The following is a 16,487-nucleotide window of genomic DNA, read 5'->3' as shown; positions in this document are numbered from 1 at the left end:
ATTGGGAAGTTGAAACTTGTTGGTTTGGTGAGAGCTATGGATGTTGCCTAGTTTTGCAGGCCCAGGATAGTGCGGTAAATAAGCCCACCCTAACGGGTAGACAATTCTCCAAGGAGCGGGAAGATCAAACGATGACGGAGCCTGGGAGGGTGACATGCTGGCTTGAGTCCTCGCCGGCTACCAAGGACGAGATGTATGGTCCCATAGGGCTATGGAGACTGGAAGGCCGAATTCTAGATCATCAGCACAAAATAAAACATAGAATAAGAGATCTTGGATCTGGCTATAATTGGATTTGAACCTTTATAATTAATTTTTTTTATTAAGTCCCTTGTTTTCTAGTATTGTTTTATCATTGTTTCAAGATAAGTGTTTGTTTTAATTAACACCATGTAAGATCCCTAATTAATGAACTTGTCTATATCTGTCACACAGTGTGGTAGGATTAATTAGAAAATAAAAATGATAGGTGAGTTGGGTGGAAAGTGGGAGGATGGAGCGCCCTGATGACACCATCCTATGGACGGGTGTCGGCGGGTAACTTTCCAACAAAATTAATCGATCGCACTACGCTAGGCAAGTAAGTCCCTGGGCAATTCTACTCTAGAGGACTAGGTCAGTGGCCGTGCCTCGCATAGATGATGGGGAAAAAGGCATTATTTCTAGGAATCAAGATTAAAGGTTTCCCAAGATAGGTCGATCACTCTATGGGTGATTCGATTTTAAGAATCATTTAGGAGACCACGCTCCCCCTGTGGGATAGAACTAGGTCTTACCTAGTAGTTGAAAGATCCCTGCCCCCTCCGTGCAACGACGAATTTGGGGGTGCTAGCAATGGAAGTAGCACTTCTTGCGTAGGGCAGAGTCTCTCATTCGGGGCCTCGCCCACAAATATCCAGACAAGAGACTAATCCCTCGGTTCTGAACCCGGAAAAACTTCCCTTGCCCAGAAAGCACGGGCGATTCCTCAATTTTTATTCTAACGTAGTCAAGAGCCTTAACTAACCAAACTGATCCGACCGAACCCGTAAGTCACATGGTCAGATCAAGGAAGAAACTTACACTTGGATCATAGAGACCAATGCTTTTTTCCTCATCGAGAGGCACAGCTGTTGATTCTTTTCCATAGAACAAGACTATGCGGGATTTACTTCATCTATCATACCATAACAGAATTGAGTCTCATTTTAGAGATCCGTCAGTCCAGCCTAACCCCATCTAGTCCCATGGGTTAGCCAACCGCCTAAGCACTGTAGTGATAGGATCCATTTAAGAATTTTGTTATGTTTTGTCCCGGGTACCAGGGAAAAGAGTTCCCAGGCCCCCTAGCCGGTGCTTCATGCAAACTTCAAGATAGTCACACCACTTACACACCCAATATGAAATTGCCTATTTCACAGATTCAGCTATCTTTAAAACAATCTTTTAATGAAATTGCCTATTTCACATATTCAGCTATCGTTAAAACAATCTTTTAATGAAACCATAGTATCACTGATCATAATCCTCCAAAATATCTGGTTGAATTCTAATTTCCAATCATTCTTTCATCGGTGTACCTATGGCATCAAGAACGCTCACCACCTGTCCACACTTTATCAAGAGAGAACATATTGTTTCATCTTACAGGATTGTGGAGCTCCCCAATATCCCACCACCTGCCCATGATCCTACCTTGAACTAGACCTACCACCAAACATTCAACAACCCCCATTAGCATAGCCTCCTTACGCAAGACATCTTAACATGGACTACATGTTAGGGACGATAATATAGATTGGGTCCCTGTTAGGGAGGATGATATAGATGGGGTCCCTATAATAGACTACCTGGGCTAGTTCACATTATACTTAGGTCTACAATGTGATATAGATTGAGTCCTTGTTAGGGTTAGAAATGATATGCATTGGGTCCCTGTGATAGACTACCTAGGTTAGTGACTAAACTTAGACTACCTATGTCAGATCACATTGTACTTAGATCTACTACTAGTGACCAAACCCACACTAGTTGGGTTTGGTGACCAAACTTTGGAAGTGTGTGGGTTTGGGTATGTTGCAATGTCAAGCTCAACATGATCTGACACTCACGAGGCGCCTGCATGACCATTCGACATTTGCATCACACTGGCGGGTTTGGTAGTTGGCACCGACATATCTTCATTAGTGATTCTACAGCTGGACTACACTAGCTAGTCCACACCTACCCACTCCACTTAGCGTGTTCACACTATGGACCGCTTGTATATACTCTATTATGTGTGTTAGTCACTTTATCTTCTTTGTAAATATCTTTTTTTATGTGAAGAAGAAGAAGAATTTTCAGCCTCTCACCCACCTTGTGTGTTCTCTTCTAGGGTTTGTGTGAGTGTGTGTGCGCTTTTGCAAGAGCTCAAGCTCTCTTCTCACTTGCATCTTTTCATGGTATCAGAACATGGTTCATGCTAAGGGCTAAGAGGCAAGCAAGAGAAGCACAAGAAATGGTACGAGGGTAAGAGCTTCATCTACTCAGTCCCCCTTTGTGTTGGCTACTACACCCTTGCTGAGAGCTTTCCGGGAGGCACCGGCAAACAAACTCCAATTGAGAAGCATTCTTCATGGGATCAGAGCTACAAGGCAACTATATTGTCTATTGGATGAAAGTTTTTAGGTTGAAATCGCGTTTCGAGGGCGTTTGGACCTCCATTTTTCAGTTCACAGGCATTCACGACATTGCAGGGGTAAGTTTCGATTCTCTGCAAAACTCTATTTTTGGAACTACAGGAAGGGCGATTGGTTGTGCTACCGACACTATGTGTACTATAGAGGTCTTAAAGTTGCTATTGGGTCTATGTATGCAAATTGAGGTCATTGGTTGACAGTTTGGTTTTAGTATAGTACTGCTGCAGAGAGTACAACAGTTTGTGCAGGACAAACAAGAGTGTTGTTTTTGGTAAATTTATGTTGTAGACAGGACGTCAAATGATGGAATAAACCAAATTGTTGCGGAGAAGCTTGACAAGAATAACTTCCATGCGTGGAGGTTTAGATTTACAAATTTCCTGATGGGAAAAGGTTACTGCTGGGACTACATTGAAGGTGAACATGAGGAGGCACCTGAGTACCAGAGATTAATCCAACTGCTGCAGATGTAAAAGAGTTCAAGGATTGGAATCAAGGAGCAAGGAAAGTCATGTATTAGCTTTCTATCAACATACAGGAGACTATGATTGGACATATATAGGATGCCAAGTCACCTAAGGAGGCATGGGACACCTTGGTGAAGTTGTATGAATCTAACACCAAGCCACGAAAGATTCAGTTAAAGAATGAGCTTCATACTATGGAGAAGAAAATATGTATGTGAATGATTATGCCTTGAAGATCAAGGGCATTGTGGAATCCCTTACATCAATTGGTGTTTCTGTTGATGTGATGATGATAAGGCAAAAGTGTGTCTACGTGGTCTCGGGCCACAATACAAGGCGTTCAAGACGTCTATTCAGACTTGGGAGAACATTCCCAACTTCACAAATTTGGTGTCAATGTTCATCATTGAAGAGAAGAATTTGGGTGAAGATAAAAAATCTTCACAAAATAAAAACAGTTCAGAGCAGCAAGCCTTCTACACAAGTGCAGGTAGAGGATGAGGTAGAGGTCGTGGACGTGGACGTGGACGTGGCCAAGGTGGTGGCCAAATAGGTCATCAAAATTATGGTCAGCAAAGCAACAACATTCCCAAGATTTGCAACAACAACACACAGGTGGAAGAGGCCAGTTTAGAGGCAAGGGGGGTCAACGAAGTCATGGTGATTGGCAAAGACAGCATAATGATATACGATGCTGTTTTTACTATGGGGTAAGCCGGAACATGTGCAGGAAGATTGCTATAAGAAACAGAGTGACATGCGAAATGGAAAAGTGCAGCAAAACAACTATGCATCCTCTAGCAGAAATAATGAGGATAATGAGAGGTTGTTTGTTATGCAACATGTAGTTAATGTTGTGTCTGGAAATGATGTAGTAGCATGTAAGGATGATGTATGGTATGTTGATTCAGGTGCTTTGAACCACATGACAATTCATGTGGTGAGTGGTTCAAGGAAATGAAGAGTCTTAAAAGACCAGGTTTTGTTGAAACAAGGGATGACACTGCGCTCATCCAATTGCCCATGTTGGAGATATGCCATTGTCTATGCAGGATGGTAACGTGAAGTACCTTGTAGATGTACTTCATGTTCCAAACATTACAAAGAATTTGGTTTCAGTTGGCCAGATGATTGAGCAGGGTTTGCAAGTCCGTTTTAACCCTGATGGATGTTATGTAGAAGACTTTGAAGATAAGTGCAGGTTGGTTGCAAAAGGCAACATAGTGGGCAGAATGTTTACATTGAATGTAAATATGCTTGAAGTGAGTGCTGCAATGTTTGCAAATGGTTCAAGAGTTGTTGCACAGATATAGACATTTGGCATAAGAGAATTGGGCATGTAAATGTGCAAAGAATGAAGTCTATACATACTAAAGAAATTGTGACAGGGCTACCTAAGTTTAAGGTTGAAGGTATGCAGAAAGTATGTGAAGCATGTCGATTTGGAAAGCAAACAAAGCATGTATTTCCACATGACAGAAATCTGAGCAGGAATGTACTAGATGTTGTGCATTTAGATGTATGGGGTCCTGCAAAGACTATGTCTATGGGAGGCTATAGGTACTACGTAACATTCATTGATGACCACACAAGGAAAGTGTGGTCATGGGAGGCTATAGGTACTACGTAACATTCATTGATGACCACACGAGGAAAGTGTGGGCGTATTTCATGAAGGAGAAGAGTGAAGTGTTCATTCATTTTTAGAATTTTAGAGTGATGGGCTGAAAAACAAACAAGAAAGCATGTGAAGTGCCTAAGGTCAAATGGAGGGGGAGAATACTTCTCTAATGAGTTCTCTGAGTTCTTGCGAAAGAGTGGCATTCACAGACAATTTACACGTAGATACACTTGGCCAAAATGGAGTTGCTGAGCGAAAAAAAAGGCACATTGCAAGGATAGCATGAGCATTGATGGTAGAGAAGAATATGGCGTATAGCTATTGGGTTGAGGCTGTGTCTACAACAGTTTATATCATGAACTCCTCTCCTATTGCAGCCATACATGATGTAATGCTAGAGGAGAAGTTTACTGGCAAGAAACCTGATTTGTCTCACTTAAATTTTTTTGGATGTATTGCATATGTGCATGTGCCAGACGAGTTGCGTACTAAGATGGATCATGCATCCTAATGCATTGTATGTAGCCTCGCTAGAGATCCACATGAAGCACATGTGCCCTCCATATAAGTAGTCCTATGGAAATTGTCACCCTTTGTCGTGTGTGGACATAATAATGAGTGGATGAAGTCATGAGGACACCATGCACCTCAGAGGCATGCCTATCAAGGTGATGGAACATAGCATATAAAAGTTGAAATCCCACGTAGTACCTACAACAACATGTGTCATGTTGTTGAGAGTATTACACGAACCAAGACTGAATCTTGATCTCTAGGTGCCTCACCCAAAATATAAAGTACATGGTGGTTAGGGCGATTTCAAGATAATATGTGATGGTAAATGAGTTAAAATTCATGACATATCCTACAAGAAGCTAATTAGAGTAATGACAAATTAAGCACACACTAATGATACATGATTAACTTAATCCTAAGTTTTACACAATAGTCACAAACAAGCTTTGGTTTATCTTTATTGCGACAATCATTCTTGGTATGACCAAGTTTTCACAGTGATTACATCTGCTCATAATTTTTCCTTTTCCAACATACAAATCATTTTGAAATATTCCTTGAGTGACATTTGATGTGTTTTTGAGTTTAGACTCGTGCTCAAGTAGTGAAGACTCAACTTCTGTTGTTAGAGTTTTGTCGACCATTTTCAGTGCAGACACAAGAACATCCTAGGGGGTTTTGTCGACGTTGTTGAACTGCAACAACCGCTTCATCTTCTTCAATCTTCTTTTTGATTCCCACTAGTTGTTTCTTGAGTGACTTGAACTTGTTGATGTAAGCTGCCATTGTGTCAGATTCTTCTTTGTCCAATCTATAAAATTGTATCAAAAGGTTTACCTTGGAGCTCTTGGTTTCACTTCCAAAGACTTTGTTGAGTTCCTCTCATGCCTTCTTGCAATCTTTTATCCCTAGAATGTGATGTATAACTTCATCTCCCAAACTCTAAGCTATTATGCCAAGTGCTTTGTGATTGTTGAATGTGTTAAGTGGCATGCTCTCACTATCTAAACTAGGCTCACTTGTATCCCATAGGTGTTGTTAGCATGTTGAGGCTAAGGGATTGTTAAAGTTTATGGTTTACCTACCTTGACAAAGAGCTATGAGTTTTGGCAATGAGGCTTGAGTTGTTATTACGATTAGGTCTTTACTCATCCATCAAGAAGACTTGATACTAATTTTGGGAGCTACAATATGGTAGTTTGTTTACCATCTTGTTCCTAATAGGAATTATTTCTCCATGGTTAAAATATACATGCCAAAGGTCTAGTTTTCTTACGCTAGCTTTTATGGCATTCTCTTGTGGCTATCCATCTTGTTCCTAGTAGGACTTATTTTTTCATGGTTCTTATAGAGTTACATAAAATATACATGCCAAGGTCTAGTTCCAATCAAAAAAATTTAGATATTTTAAAACTTATTATTATTTATTATACCCACTATGAACCCCCATTAAACTTATTTTGCTCTAATGTGAGTTTTTCCAGGATGAACAACAAGGGAGTCTTACCGATAGTATCGACAGCATCTATCCCTTTTTACAATATGTAATGAGATAGTTGGGAAGGTCTTTGCACGTGATAATGATTCATGGCCAGTGTTTAGTCCCAGTATAAGATTGGTGATGAAAAACTCACTTTAATTGATTTCAAGATTTGATGTAATGCTAGAAATATGTAATGTAAATGTTAAAAATGAGTTCCAAAACAGAGTTTTCCTAATGCAAACCTAATCCCAATTTTCAATTTTGAAGCTTAATGGGCCTAATTTCTACTAAATGATGCACTAATGACGATGATTAAAGGTAAAAAACCAAAGATTAAAAAGTGAAAACTTTGCATGTCACAATTGAGCTTGCATTAACACAATTTGTTGGGGCTTTTGATATGAGGTGTTACCCCTTGATGGGGAGCAAGGTCACCAACCAAAATACTTCCAAATCGATCACAATAAGCTGAAATGTGGTGACTAGTTTTTTGGGCCCCCAAGGTCATCTGTTGCACCAAATAACTTGAGCTTTGATATGTGAGGATCTCAAGGCATACCCAAAGCAGCCTAAGAGGGCAGGGCTTGGGCTAATTGTTAGTAGAGAGTGAGAATGAGGCAAATTTTCAGTCAGCACTATAAGACAAAAAACGCAGAGTATTGGGCAAAATTGGCCAAACCGCCTAGTGGGATTGAGCGTCTTGATGCTCTTGGATAGAAGATAAGGTTTGAGGATTACAATTCTCACAATCAAGCGAAATGTCTCCTCATAGTCAATTCTATAAGGTTTTCAATAACCCTTGGCCTAATCTTGCCTTATACCTAGTTATTGATTTATTCGATTTATACTTGAACTCATACACCCACTTACATTCAATTGCTTTCTTTTCTTTAGGCAATGACATTAACTCCCATGTTGCATTTACATCTTTTTTTGGCATCTCCTCATCCATGGCATCATTTCATTTTTTATTTCCAAGTGCCTACTTAAAACAAGTGTTCTCCAACTCTTATATTACTTTAACCATCTAAGTATATTAATGGGTTGTATATCTATCATATCTTAATTTTTCAATAGGGTATCTAACCCTCGTATACCTACATATGCCTGGATCACTACTAGGTGTCCTCAAAACAACCCTAGTTCTCCTTGCACTAACCACACTAACAGAATGCCAAGCTCCTCATCAAGGCTTTGCTTAGAGCTACTAGAGTCACCATCCATAGGTGACCTATTGATCAAGCACAAAAGTTTGATCTATCTTTTCCTTTTCTTTGCATGATACATGTGTACTTACATCTATCTCAACCTGCCTGACTATGAACTAACACTAGATCCATTGCTAGAGGACTCTCCAAGTCCACTAAGCACCTACGAGACTGTTTCTCTACATGTGGAGAAGCATCGTTACTTCTTAGATATGCATCGTTACTTCTTAGATATGCATCTTATATTGCCTTCATTGGTGCATAACTCATTAAAGACAACATTTCTGCTTACTCACATCTCATGAGTGGTAGGGTTATAACATCTATAACTTTTCTGCTTACTCATATCTCATGAGTGGTAGAGCTATGACATCTATAACCTTTCTTCTCCAAAGCATAACCAATGAAGATGCATTTCTCTACCTTTAGATCCAACTTTGTTCTCACTTTATTGGGAACATGTGTATATGCAATTCATCTAAACACTTTCAAGTTAGACACATTTAGTTTTATGTGTGTAAACTTCTATTCAGACATCATGCCATGAACAACTACAATGGGGGTCCTATTCATAATGTAATAGCAATTTGCTACTACTGCTTCTCCCCAAAAATAATTTGGCATATTCTTTTCAGGCATCAAGGCACGTGCCACTTCTACAATGTGCCTATTTTTCCTTTCTATAACACCATTTTGTGCAAAGTGTACTTGCATGTGAACTGTCTCGTGATTCCTTGCTTTTTTACGAAATCACTAAACTCATTAGAAAAATACTCTCCCCCACCACCTGATCTTAGAAATTTTATTTACATAGCCTTTTCCTTCTCGACCAAGGCTTTAAATCTCTAAAAGTGAGAAAACTCCTCACTTTTATCCTTCACAAAATAAATCTACACTTTCCTAGTGTGATTTAATTAATGAATGTAACATAATACCTGTAACTTGCAATCTTGGTTGGTCCCCATACATTTGAATTTACAACATCCAATGGCCTTGCATTAACGTGCTTTTCATGTGAGAAAGCATGTTTGGTCTGCTTACAAGTTGGCATGCATTACATAGTTTATGCATACCATCAACCTTAAACTTTGGCAAACTTGCAATAATATTTTGAGCCTGCATAGAATTCAACCAACTATATATTCACATAACTAATGCACTTATGCTATATGTCAATATCTACAATGACACCTATCCCATGCGTAAACATGTTATGAGAATGTGTTTTAAGCCCTCTTAAAAATATTATTCTACCCTCTTAGAAGAATTTTGCTACAAAGTGACAGCTTCGTAGGGCGGGACATGGCCTTAGTTTAAGTAAGGCTTTCTAGACTAAGGTTTATGATCTTATCTCAACTAAATGAGGGTGACAATTCTTGATTAAGTAATGCATCATGATAGGCAATGTGAATAACCTCCCAAAATAAGTTTTCCCTAAGGGCTACAACATTAAATTTTTTTCAAGGTTTTAGCTTTTAATGTAAGGTCCATTTTAGGTGGATAATGCCATCTATGTTTAGAAATTGGAGGCTAAAGGCAAAGGTTGAAAGCTAGAGGTGCTTATGTGACCACTGGGAAATAACCAAAGGGCAAAAGGAAGGTGGAAAGCCATTTCTGTGTATTCAAAACCTTTTCAAAACCATTTTTCTTCCCTCTTACCCTCTTCTTAATCAAGCACCATAGATGTGTTTAGTAAGCAAAGGAGGCTTCAAAACCACTCTTACTTCAATCAAATCTTTTATTTCATCATTGTGCGCTTTTGTCGCACAGGTTGTAGCTGGGGACTTGCCGAACACCGTATGCGAGCCACGAATGGCTGCAAGCATACGACCAGGAAAGCAAGCTCAAACAGAATGCAAGGGTGTGTCACTCACCGCTCTAACCGCCACCATGAAGGATTCCCGCGTCGTAGCAGTGAAGGAGGAGCTGCCCCGTCGCCGCTCTACCGCCTCGCCGCCGCCGCCGTGCTGCTACACAGTGCTCGATCGCTCTCTCACTCTCTCTCTCTCTCTCTCTCTCTCTCTCTCTCACAGACGCAGGAGAAGGAAACCAAGGAGATAAGGCAAGAGCACTCTTGTATTCAACACATGAGAATGAGAGTTTTAGGGTTACATTTGGCTCTTATAGGTGACTTGGCCGTTCACACATGGGCATCCATACATGGTCGGCCGATCCTAACCCTTACCCTGCTGATATTCAAGGTGCGCCTCTCATCGGCGATCACCCAATCCCTTTATCCTTAACATATGGTGCCGACAAGCCCGGCCCATGACTCATAATATTTAAATTAATGACGTAAAACATAGTACGTCTCAATGTCCGTCATAGGTTAACATGCCCCCCTTCCTGATGTAGATTCCGTCCTCGGAAGCTATGGTATGGTAAGCTCGATAGGGTTGTTGTGGTAGACCGTCTGCAAAACAGGGAAGTAGAGTGAAAGTATCCTGGAATTCAAAAGATATAAAGTGTATAAATTCAAGCATGTTAGACCACAATGGATGTTGCTATGAGACTTAGTTTAAGGGGTCACATGAATGAGCTAGTGTAGCAAATTAACAGGAGTTTAAAATTATTGAAAGTAAATCAAGATTTAGCAAGGTGTCAAAGATTAATCAAGGTTTATAACTGGTCTAAGTCAAGGAAAATAACCAAGCTTAATAAATAAACAGATGACCACACTATGTCTACTCTAAGAACAAGTTAATACCACGAGGGACACAAGAAACATCAGAGTTATAGGAGCCTTTTGCCTTTATTTTTTTTTATGCACGTGACAATTTTTACACACAATGGCGACCTTCCTAAGGCAAAACTAACATTGATCCTAGTACCATGTTTAACACAAGGCATTATCCAGGAATCTATTAGTTCACCTTAGGCAAGGCTACCCCCTACCAACCAAGGCATCGGTCTAGAGTAGAATACTCCTCGCCTACCAAGTATCAATAAGGCGATAGGCCAACATTAAAGCACATCATAGACTTGTATTGCCATTTATTGTAAGCTTTTTTTAAATTTATTTCTTTTGATCTTCACTCCTGAACTATAATTTATCTTGCATCCTTTCGACAAAGGGGTAAAAGCTATGTCCTAGAGGTCAACACACACATGGCCAGGTGTCAAACATTAAGATGGTTTGACCCTAGACCTAAGACAATCGTATTCCAAGGTTAACTAAAGACTGCATGCATTCTCAAGAATATATCCAATAAGGTTAAACTCATTAATGATTCACACTAGTACGTCAAGCAACTTCAAAAACTAAGTAGTACATTGACAATTTCCACGTGGTCATGCATTATAGTTCATGCAATTAACTGAACAGTAAAAACGAAAGAGAGTGGGTATGGAAGAATTACACTTGTATTTTGGATATCTCCTTGATTTAATGAGAAAAATGCCTGCAATTTGATGAGATATTTATGTATGAGCGTTGCGGCTATTTTAGGACTTGAAAGTAAACCCACCTCAAACTTTTCCACCTGTACAACCAACTAACAGGCACTATACCTCGAGAGGCACATCAGTGTGAAAAATTAAAGACTCGTTTAAGGAATCCAAACTAGAAAAAACTTGAAAACACTAACCTACCTACCAGTCACCACACTACTACTGAGGATATAGTAAGAGGATGTTGTAGAGTCCTGGCTCTAGCCCTAAGGGTAAGCCTCTATCCGCATCATCCAAATAAATAAAGTCAACCTCAGTAGTGCCATGAGTTTCATCCGTCCATTCATCATTGTCAGATATTTCCTTTTCATTTTCCCATCCACATAAACTCATCAAGAATGTAACCATGCAAGGATAGTCATCTTGTGGAAAAGGAAAGCATTGGGCTAATGGGGATATGTCCTCTACGGAGTAGGGGTCAGTCATGGTCAACAGGCGAATTAGCCATTCTAATTCCTCAACATTTTCCTCTCTGGCTAGTACATCTATATGATCTCATTCAGTTTCAATTACAGGATAGCACATGTGGAATATCTGAGAAAGGTACAGATGATACCTCTCACCAAAGGTGGATGAAGTGTGCGATGCTCTTGCATTTGCCATATCTGCAAACACATATATAGCATCAGTAGGTTTATGATGATGACAAGTCAATCTAGTTCCTGATTGTATACGGATATTTCTCCTCTTTTTGTGCTCTTGCTCTTTTTACTATTTTTTGTTTTTCTCTTTTCTTTTCTATGTATGAAGCTATATATATACATCCCCTTGAATTTGGCAATTACATGGTCAGGGGAGAAGGTTAGGGAGGAAGCAATAGAATGTCGAGCATGAGTACATGCTCCCCCTTTCCTTGGGAAGATCATATTTTTTGCAATGATGTTGCAGCCTCTCGGAACCAATTTGTTCAACGGGTCATAGGTTGTGATGTGGGCAGATAGCTTTTTATGACCCTTGTGGCCACATCCAATTGCAGAGATGTTAGTGTACGCTCCCATTGACGAATGGAGAAAATGGTTTCCGACAATACTTTTACAAAGGGAGACATAGACTCATTGGTCTCTTGTTGGGTGTTGACAAGAGTAGGTGTAGAGCATGTAGAAACTTCTATATCAGCATGTGCCTGGCATGAGGAGCTAGAAGCTTCATGTGGCTCCCCCCTTCCGGAGCTAGGTGGTAATGATCGATATCGTTTGGGAATCCAAACTAACTCTAGAAGAAGTGGTGCAGAGCACTCTGTTACCTTTCCCTTACCACGATCTTGAATTGTCGTTGGGGTGGCAACAATTGGTTTGCAAGGTTTTACAAGTGATGTAGAGGGATTCACAGCTTATGTTTAGGGACCCAAATCTGGTCCTTCCCCTCGTAGTACCCTTGGGCTACTAATAATTTTTTAGGGATCCATCGTGATGTTACATTGCCCTTTCTCGAGTGGGTAGCTGTTTTCTTCCTACGAGGCTTCTTGTCTGAACGAGATTGAGCAAGGGAAGTAGCTGTTAATGAAGCTTTTGGGACCCATTTGTATGTACTCTTTGGCATAGTAAACGGAGCTTTAGAGACCACCCTGCATGTTTCCACTCTTGGCGTTGAAGCGTTAGAGGGGTGGCAAACAATCAAAGATGGTTTTGCCACTGGACTTTGTGATTTTTCGTTATCCAGCATTTTGTCCAGAGTCAATGGCTTACGAGCGGGATTTTGAGCGGTCATACTGAGTGTTGGTTCTTGCGTTGTAACTTGTCTGGTTGTCATGAGGTTGCGGAATACACCACATGACACTTTGGAGGTATTGTCCCCAATTATCCGCTAACTTCCGATGAGCGTCAATAGCTCCTACATAACTAAGCCATTCTGCAGGGGATCTCTCCTTGTTTATTGCTCCTTGTTTATTGTGGTTCGCACATTAGCTCGATAGCATTGGCGTTTATGTCTCGTTTTCTTCTTACCAAGTTTTTGATTTTTGTTTCTATCAGATTCGAACTCACTTGGTCGATCTTCACTTGTGTCCCCCTCACTCTCGGATGAACTGTAGGAGGTCACTGTCCTAGGCCTTGAGTAGCTTGCTTCCACATTTGGGTGAATATTTGATTCATCCCCCCCATCAGGCTCAGAGTCAGTTTGTTCTTGAGATTCATACTCAGAGTTACATTGGTCAGAGTCTTCACTACTGTCAGTTGAGTTTGCCACTTTCTTGCCATCAGGAGTCAAGTGCATAACACCTATCATGTTTATTGGCACTAACGGTGGCATATCTTGCCCCTCAGCAGGTGTTACCCAACTTGTGCCTCTATTTCCCCATGTGTCTATGGTTGCCGCTAGGTGTACCCAATCCACGTTATCCGACTCAGTCATACCCGGTGTAGGACATCCATATAAGGAGAATCTTTCCCATCATCAGTCTCTTTTTTGCATGTACAGCAATACCTTAATGGGGCGGAGTGAATAGTGGTATCCGATCGATTATCAATGATAACCTTGTTTCCTAAGGGATGTGCACGACCATTCTCAAGATCAACTCGAATGACAGAGTCTTGGAATTGTAGGTAGACATGGTTTTTCGACCAATTATGCACCATTTGTGCTTCCCTCATGAAAGGACATCCTAAGATCATTTGATATGACATAGGATGCTTGGAGAAATCCATTACAATGAAGGTATGTCTTACCTTGTACCCCAAAACCTTGATCTTAAGGTCTTTTAACATTCCAATAGGTTTAGCAATAGTTCCATTTGCCATCTTAACCACTATGTTTGTGACTTCGAGGTGAGGTTTCCCCATAGATTCCCAACAGCTTTTAGTCACAATGCTCACGCCAGCACCACCATCAAGGATTCCCTTTAGAGTTAATCCCTTGGTAGTAATAGGGAGGGTTGCATTAGATTTGTCACCTTCAAAGTACTGTCCCAACTTGTTAACAGGTATTTCAACGATCGAATCTTCATCTAGGTTGGGTTGTAGATCCCAATGTTCCCCTTCATCTTGAAGCGTGTCGGGTCTATCCATATTTGCAAATGGTGGTAGCCCCGCCTTTAGTTCTCCATTGCCCGAAGAGCTAAGAATAGCTCAGGATCTCCGTATAATTTGGATATGATCGTGGTTCTGATTTCAGAGGACATGAAACCCATGAGCTTGGACACATTCAACAGTACTTTTCGAGACATCGCCCCTTGACTAGGGACTGGTGAAGATGGAATCACTTCCTCTTCGATGGGGTCAGGCATTCCCTCACTAAACATTCTTTCCAGCAAAAAGGGTGTTTGCCCACTTCCTGATGTCCTATCCTCACTTTCTTCCCGAATGATACTAGGTATAGCTAACAGTTTATGGTTCCTGTGAGGCTGAACTTGTGTAGGAAACACTATGTCTGGAATTTTGATTTTTCTCGGGTTTGGCTCCATTTCTCTTTGTGTTTCTTCCACCAAACCCCTTAATTGTTGCACTTGTTCAATCTCCTCAACTGGGTTCGGGTAAGTTCTAATCTTTTTCTTGAGGGTCTTTGGCCCACGTGGCTTGTCTTTGGGAGTCTCAGTTAGTTTGGGGATTAGCTGACTTGGTTGTGGGGCCGAGGAAGTTTCCTTGTGTTTCCCCTGATTTATGTGCTCGCTTGATTCTCCTTTGTTGAGCTCCCGAGTGGGATCCTCCCTTAAGGTAGTGGCTTTGGTCCCCATGGTTTCTATTGAATCGGAATCATCTTCGGGATCATTCATATACACGGGGTCGTCTCCTGTCCCTATGTTAGTCTTTGAACTAGGCTTGGAGCTCGTGGCATTAAGCGATCTCTTCTGCCGCGTTTTCTTTTTCTTTGCTCGAGCAATTGATGCAGTATCCCTCTCCTCGAGAATGTAGTTTTGATTTTGAAGCATTGACCGTGTAACTACATTCGCGGGTACAACGGGTGTGGTTCCTCGTGCCTGGTTGGTGACCTCAACCAAATTCAATGGCGTAATCTTGGGTGCATTAGGATTATGTGGACATTGAGCAATCAAATGATCTATGCCACAACGATTACATGTAAGTACCGGCATTCCCGATGTGCTCCCTTGATTTGGTTGCATCTGAGTAGCGATCTTCTGTAGCCTATTAGGGCACTCCACTACACGATGCAGTCCACCACACTCGTAGCATTGAAGAGGTGGTCTCCTCGCCAAGGTATTAAGGTTTTGCCCTCTTGTGGCGAGAGCAGCCGCTTGATATACAGGCTTGACTTGCCCAATCGATATTGCACTTGGTGGCCAACATCCATTTGCGCCCTAAGTTCATAGTGCCTTCCATGGTACCAGTAGGCAGAAATGATCCTCCATGTAGTACTGGGGAATCATTTCAAACGTATCAATCCCATATGAAACAGTGGGGTCTATCTCCTCTTCATAATCCCCACATGCACTATGTGACACAATCCACTTGGTTTACAGGGGTAATCCTTGGATGTGGAGTTTGTGGTCCTAGCACTGGCGGTGGTAACGGCACAGACTAGACTACATTCGGATTCCTTGGAACTATGTGCTGTGAGACGATTGCTCGACAAGTTGTGCAGGCATTAGCGCGGGTACTTTTGACCAGGCTAGTGGTGCCCGATTTGCCAACATTCGCTTAAGTACTAGGCAATCTTTAGATTGATGGCCATACTTACCACATGCATTGCAATTCCCATTGAATTTGACTCTGAATGTGGGACATTCACTCGTGCTATGTGGTCCTAAGCAAACCGAACACCATTGTTGCTCTCTTCTTGGGTACATTTTGAGGAGCTCGATTACCCCTAAAGTATTCTTGGAGAGCCTTAGTAAGATCGGTCACAGAAATTTCGGATATCTTGGGCTCCTTGGCAGCAATAGGTTTTACCGTCATTGGCTCGTACCCAGATACTTGCGAACTTACGGATTTTGTCTCCGAAGACACCTTTTTACCTGCAATCATCAAGTTGTCTTCTAACTGGATTGCATTGGCAGTGACTGCTTCCCACGTTGTAAGACCTCTAATGACTAGGCCATTGTATATGTCCTAATGGCGCAATCCTCGGATGAATATATTGAGCAGTTGGTTATTATTGAAGCGCTCATCGGGAGTGGAGCGAGAATTTAGA

Source organism: Cibotium barometz, chromosome 37 (assembly GCF_041138505.1).
Source record: "Cibotium barometz isolate CiBa-2024 chromosome 37, ASM4113850v1, whole genome shotgun sequence".
In the NCBI taxonomy this organism is placed as follows: domain Eukaryota; kingdom Viridiplantae; phylum Streptophyta; class Polypodiopsida; order Cyatheales; family Cibotiaceae; genus Cibotium; species Cibotium barometz.
Note: the sequence above shows the minus strand (reverse complement) of the source record.